This window comes from Geospiza fortis, unplaced genomic scaffold, assembly GCF_000277835.1.
Source record: "Geospiza fortis unplaced genomic scaffold, GeoFor_1.0 scaffold2, whole genome shotgun sequence".
Classification (NCBI taxonomy): Eukaryota; Metazoa; Chordata; class Aves; order Passeriformes; family Thraupidae; genus Geospiza; species Geospiza fortis.
Window position 1 is genome coordinate 1193852 of NW_005054366.1, and position 6380 is coordinate 1200231.

A 6380-nucleotide genomic window follows, 5' to 3' on the forward strand; every position below is an offset into this window, starting at 1 on the left:
AATGCCGGGATGGGCTGAGAGGGGCTACAGGGAAAGGCGTGGGGGAGAGATGGGGCAGGGATGCGGGCGGAATGGCTGCGATGCTGGAGACAGAGTGGCAGGGATGTTGGAGGCAGCAAGGACCACATCAGGCATTACTGCCAAGGCTGTGGCTGTCCGTCAGTCTGAGGTCTGAGCCCCTCTCCTCGCCCCACTCAGGCTCGTAAGGGTTCTTACTGACGTTAATTGCATTTTGAGATTTTAGAAAGGAAGTATTTCCCACATGTTCTCAGTCAGATCTTCTGCATCCCACAGCTTGTTCCACGCATGGCTCTGTGCTAACGTGGGACATTGGCACAGCTGAGAGCTGGGCAGTTGGTCATCAAGCTTTGAAAAGGCTGGGAGGTGGCCACAGTGCTGAGAGAGGGATGCAAAGTGCCTGTGGTCTCACTGCAGGGCTAAAGAGGGATGGATCCGTGTCAGGAGAAAAACTCCATCCAACCAGGGCACAGGGTAAATCTCATCCCCTCCCTGCTCACACCAAGACTCAGCTCATTTCCACAGCCACTGCACAAAGCGTCTTCAGGGAAAGCATCACCCTGAAGTCCTGATCCAAGAGACAGGATTTTCCCAGCCTCCTCCTGCAGGGACCCAAGTACCAGCACCAGGAATTTGGACAACAGCATCTGCAGGGAAACCCAAAGGTGAGAAATAACTGTTGATACACGTTTTTACATCAGTTTTTGAGAAGCTGGTCTCACCACCGGGTTAGGTGTATCAACCACAGCCATAGTCAAGTTATTTAATTTTTTGCTTCCCCTCAAGAAAAAGGCCAACAAACCTGCCCAATCCTGCAGCACGTCTGTCAAAATCCATGTTCACCACAGAAATGGTGGCTCAGAATGAGCCACTGAGGTCTGCACCCTCAAATAAGGGGACAAAGGAAGGCAGCACCTCTGGGACAGAAGCATAAATCAGAATATTGATTTAAATGTAACTATTGATTTAACCCCTTCTGCTGCCTCTCTGTGTTCCTCACATGCTCATCCAAATCAGAGAGAACATAATTTCAGACAAACTCCATGGCTGCTTGCTTTGCAAGCCATCAGCCCCCAAAACTCACGAGTCCCTTTGTGCTCAGGAACCAGGCAGGGTGGCAGGTAGGGATCAGAATCAGGATGGCCAAGGATAGCCCTGAGAGCAAGAGTGCACAGAGCAGGATCTTATTACCAGGGGTCATCAGAGTTACAGGTACCAGATTACACTTCTCTGAGGGTTTGTTTCTTGCCACAACAAACAAAATCAGTTTCTGAGGACATTATCATATAAATATATAATATTTTTATATATTCCAGCAGCTCCAGGAGGACCTCAATGCTGCATGGCATACAGGAAAGCTGGTGACTGCAATGCACCCATAGATACTGCCTTACCTTAAACTCACACAGAAAAATCCCTCCAGAACCTCTGGGGCTGCAGCTTCACCTTCTCAAAGTGGCATGCACACAGCAGAGGTGTTTTGGAGAGCTCCCATGCTTAGACAGAGTAGGGAGGCAGGGGAAGGTCAGGACTGTGGAGCAGGAAGTGATCCCCCCCAAACTCAGCCCAGTTTGAAAGCCTGGCAAGCACTAACACTAACAAACAGTCAGTGTGTTTATATCCTACCTTCCTGCTGGAGAGCAGGGGTTATTTTTGGCATATTTTGTCATTGGTGGAGATGTCAGTGAAGGCCAGCAACACTGCAGAGCTGTTGGGAAAGCCCAGAGGCAACTGCCCCAGGCACAGGATGATGAGCTGCGGGATATGGGAAGCTGCTCCAAACCATTGACACAGGGATTGGGTTTTGCAGGATGTGGGGCCCTGGCTTCAAAACACCTGGGGACTAAGAACAGCACGGAGTGTCCTATCCCAGCCCCACACTGCTCCCATTCACCCCGTGCAGCAATGGAGCAGGAGTGTCATCCTGAGCCCTCACCCACCACATGTTTCACTCCTCCCCACCTTTCCTACCTGTGCACGAACCATGGCCATCAGCTGGGCACCAAATTGATGTTCTGGCATCATCAGTGACCTCTTCCAGCCTGCACTCGCTGTCTTTCATCAGGGCTTACTGCTCCTGCTGAGTTAAAACAGAAAGGAGGAAGAGAGCACAAAGCAGGATAGCTCTTGCCCACTTGCCATTGTGCCACAGGGCTTGGCCACATTCCTTCCACTCACTGCTGGTTTTAAGATCATTTAAACCACTCATCTTCCCAGTTTTCCCCCAGCAAGTGACCTCCTTACCTACAGTTTTGGATCTGCTTTGTCCCTCCTGTGAGCACCAGACGTCCTCTGCAGCCAGGACTGCTTTTCCTGACAAAACCAGCAAGATCAGCAGGGAGAGCACACGAGTTCCTGCGACTGCTTGCAGGCTGATGGCTTTGGCAGATTGCTCTTCTCTTCCAGATATGTAACTAAAACAGGGAGCATGAGTAGCTGGAAAGCCCAGGTTTGATTTGGGCAGAAGCTTGGACTGGCATCAGCCAAGAGGAAAACAGGTAAAGCCAGGATTTTGGCAGGTCAGGAGTTACTGGCCAAACCTCAGACCAGGTGTGATAACCCCAACTGCCCCACTGCAGCAGGGAATGTGGCTGGAAGCACCATCCCTTCACATAGCTTGTCCATAAAACACAAGATTTAAGCCCAGGTGGATAGGTGAAGAGAGACCTTCTTCCATGCCAGCTCCAGATGTGTGGTCTCCCATATCCTCCAGCCTCTGCTGCTGCTAATTCCCCATGCATCACCTGAGGATTTCCCCACACTTCTTGTCTAGCACAGGTAGTCTGGAGGACTGAGAACTGATTTAGTCCCACAACCATGGTGCAGTTTGAGAAGATGCCACAGGCTCTACTTGGCATCAAGAGCCTAAATTGAACCCTACCTTTGTGCACCCATTCAGATCCAGCACTTTCTCTGGGCCTCTTTGTTTTAGCCCCAGCCAAACAGATGAAATTAAGAACATCCCCATTAATTCCCCATGCATATGAAGGGGTTGAGGATTTTCTCCTTCAGCTCAGGAGCCCTGTGGCCTCACTGAGAACAGCACTGGCTTTCAGTCTCACACGCATGTTCACCTCCTCCCTCCCCAATGCTGAGCAGATAAGACAGCAATTCCCCTAATGAGTCTCTGTCTGTCCGGCCCTGCTCAAAGCAATTAACAAAGCCAGGCACTAATGAACTTGGCTTCAGAGCACCCCGGAGATGGGTTATTGCCATTTGAAGTGGAGGAAAACCGAGGCAAGAGCAGGTGGAGTGGCTGACCCTGGTCACAAGGTACCTTGGGTTGGATGCAGGAGACAGAGCTCCCTGCCTGGAGCAGGGAAAGGATGGCAGGTAGACACGAGGGCGACCACAGCTCTCTCATGTGGTGTCTGTGGCTGGAGAGACTGGTTTGTCCACGTTTGGGAGGGCAGGAGGGACTCCCCACCCATCCCAGTCCTGTCTTATCCCCAGGTGGCTTTGGGGAAGCTGTGTCTCTGCAGCCAGAGCTTCTGACACCCGCCTTGGTGGAACTCCCCTACATCCTGCACCCCAAGTTTTGCAAGACCCCAAATGCGGCCATTGAGGCACAGAGCAGCAGGACTCATGGGTCCCCTTGCAAAGAAACTTCCTCAGTTCATGACTCACCATCCCACCCTCCCTGGTGTCACTTGTGACTCCGTTCCACTTTGCTGCAGCAGCATTTCGCCATCTCCTATCAATGCAGAAGACAACAGGCAGCCTGTCCTGGCTGCAGACATGTGCCCACCATCTCTCCCTGAAGCATTTTTGGACCAACCTCCCCGCTGTTGTGAACTGAACATCCTCTTGTAAACAACAGGTTCTCCTGCAATGCTGGAGGGGGTCAGAGTGGGTGTCTCCAGGTCTGCCTGCAAGGGTGAGGATAGTTGATAAATCACAGGGATGTGGCCTCTGCACCACATGCTCTCACAGCACACACGTCCTCACATGCACGTTGACGGCATGCTAAAAATATTCTTCACTTTTTGACCGATTAAAATTTTCCAGGAGAGTTGGAACCACAGCCCCCACCCTATCTGTACAGCCAGAGGCTTCCCCTCACCTCCCCCAGCCCTGCCAGGAAAACAGAAAATACTGAACAACAGTTCCAGTAATTTGGGGGTTTTTGGTTCCTTTAAAAGCCTGGCTAAAACATATTTTTTCAACAGTTTATTTTGTGATGTCTGGCACCATTCTGGAGCTAAACTTGGCGCCCTGTCTTGCTCTCATACACCCACTGAGAAGGCTGTGGGTGAGCTGGGATGATCCCACTTCCCACCCAAAATCCCATTTTGATGGCTCAGGAAATCAAACAAAGAAAATATGTTTTAAAACCAGCTCCCACCTGGTGTTAGGCAACAGGGAGCTAAGGCTGGCTTGGTGACAGCTCTGAATGCTGATGGCCAGTCACGATTTTCTTGACGTATCTTTCAGAGGTGCCTGTTGTGCCAGGTAAAGAAGGAACCTGAAGGATGCTGTCAAACCCCTGGCCACTGGCCAGGCCCCTCTGTGCCATCACTGATGCTTGTGGCAGCATTTTCTTTGCCTAATTTGGCTCTTGGCCATGGAGGAGGAGCAGGGGAGGCACAGAAGTTGTTTATACAACATGGGGATTGTCTTGGTGAGACCACAGCCTTTGCCAAACTGAGCTGAGCTGATAGGAAGGAGATGTCATCAGTGTGTTTTTGCCAATTATCACTAATAATTATTTGTTACAAGCTCCAGTCCTGGCTCAGCCTCTGATGCTCTTGCAGCCCTGTGAAACTGGGGCAAACAGGAGGGTCCTACCCCAAAATGCTGCAGGTGAGAGGGGAGGGAGGGCAAGTGCAGTGCTTGGGCAATGCCCTGACCATGGTGGTCAGCACAATGTGTCCTCCCTCTTGGTGTTCTCTCCCTGCTCACACCAGTCACAACCAGTTAGACCCTGTTTGGCCTCTCTTGGCTTTTCCGAGTGTGTTTGGTGCCTCAGCCTCTTGTCAAAACCCAGATTCATCACAGCACAGCTATTAGCTGCTCCCTCCCATGTGAGATGTCTTTCTGCTGACACAGCAATCATTCTCCTGTCAACGTGCCTTGACAGTACCAGGATTTCTCATTTCAAGTCCTGGTGTGTCCCAGGGTGATTCCCAGCTCCTCCATTAACCCCTGGCCCTGCAGGATGGGGGTAGCCTGCCCTGATGGATGCTCTGCTATCCCTTCCACCTCTGGTTAGCAGAAGCTGCCTCCTGTTTTTCCTCTCAGCACTTGCCATACCTATGCAGAAGAGCATTTAACCTGGAGGTAGAGGGTGTCAGACTTTTATTCTTCTTTCCTTCTTATTTTCTATGCTGAGAACAATGGAGGCAAGGTTTGCAGAGGGAGGTAATATCTTTTTTTAGACTGACTGAAATAATTAGAAGAAAAACCAGGCAGGCTGTTGGGTACATGAGCCCTCCAGCAGGCCTGAAATAGCTGCAGAAGTCTGCAAAGCTGAATACCAGTGGAGAACAATAGCTCTAAGCATGACTAGTGTTAACCACTTCTGCTACCAAAGACCATTCCCCAGCTGTTTTCCTTGGGGCATCACCCCTCTGCCAAAATCCACTGTCCAGAGACCACCCCGTGGCCAGGAGCCACTGCTGGGGCTGAGGGAGCCACGTGGCTACACAGACCTGAGCCCTGGACACGCTGCATGCTGGTTCATGGAGCATCCCTCACCTCTCTCCATGCTGTGCCCTGTCCTGCAGCTCCTGGGGCCTGGCCTGACCCCAGCCCCAGGGACACTGTGCCACCCCAGACCCTGCCTCACCCCCAGGACTCTGCCTGACCATGAGGACTCTCTGATTTCAGGCACTGTCTTACTACAGGAGTCTGGCCTGACCTCATGGGACCCTCTCTGATCCCTGGGGACCGTGTGAGACACCAGGGAGCCCCTGACCTTTGGGACCTGCTGATTCCAGGAACTCTTACCACGGCGTCTAGCCTGGTCCCTGGGGACCCTGCCTGACCCCAGGATCTGTATGTGACCCCGGGGACCCCGCCTAACCCTGGGGATCCTATTGGATCCTGGGGACCCCGGCAGACACAGGGGGCCTTCTGATTCAGGGATCCTCCCATTTCAGGGATCCTCCCATGTCACAGACATTGTCCCACCACGGGGTTTTCCCCTGATCCCTAATGACCCTATCCGACCCCGGGGATCTCTCCTACCCCGAGCTCCACGTCCCACTCCGGTTATCCTGTCATCCCTGCTTATTGTGGTCACCCCAGCGTCCATGTCCCACCCCGTAGCCGCCGTCTGACCGCACGGACCCCGTTCATCCCCCTCCCCTGGGCTCAGCCCCAGCCCGTCCCGGGGGCTCCCACCCCCGTCGGCGGCGGGG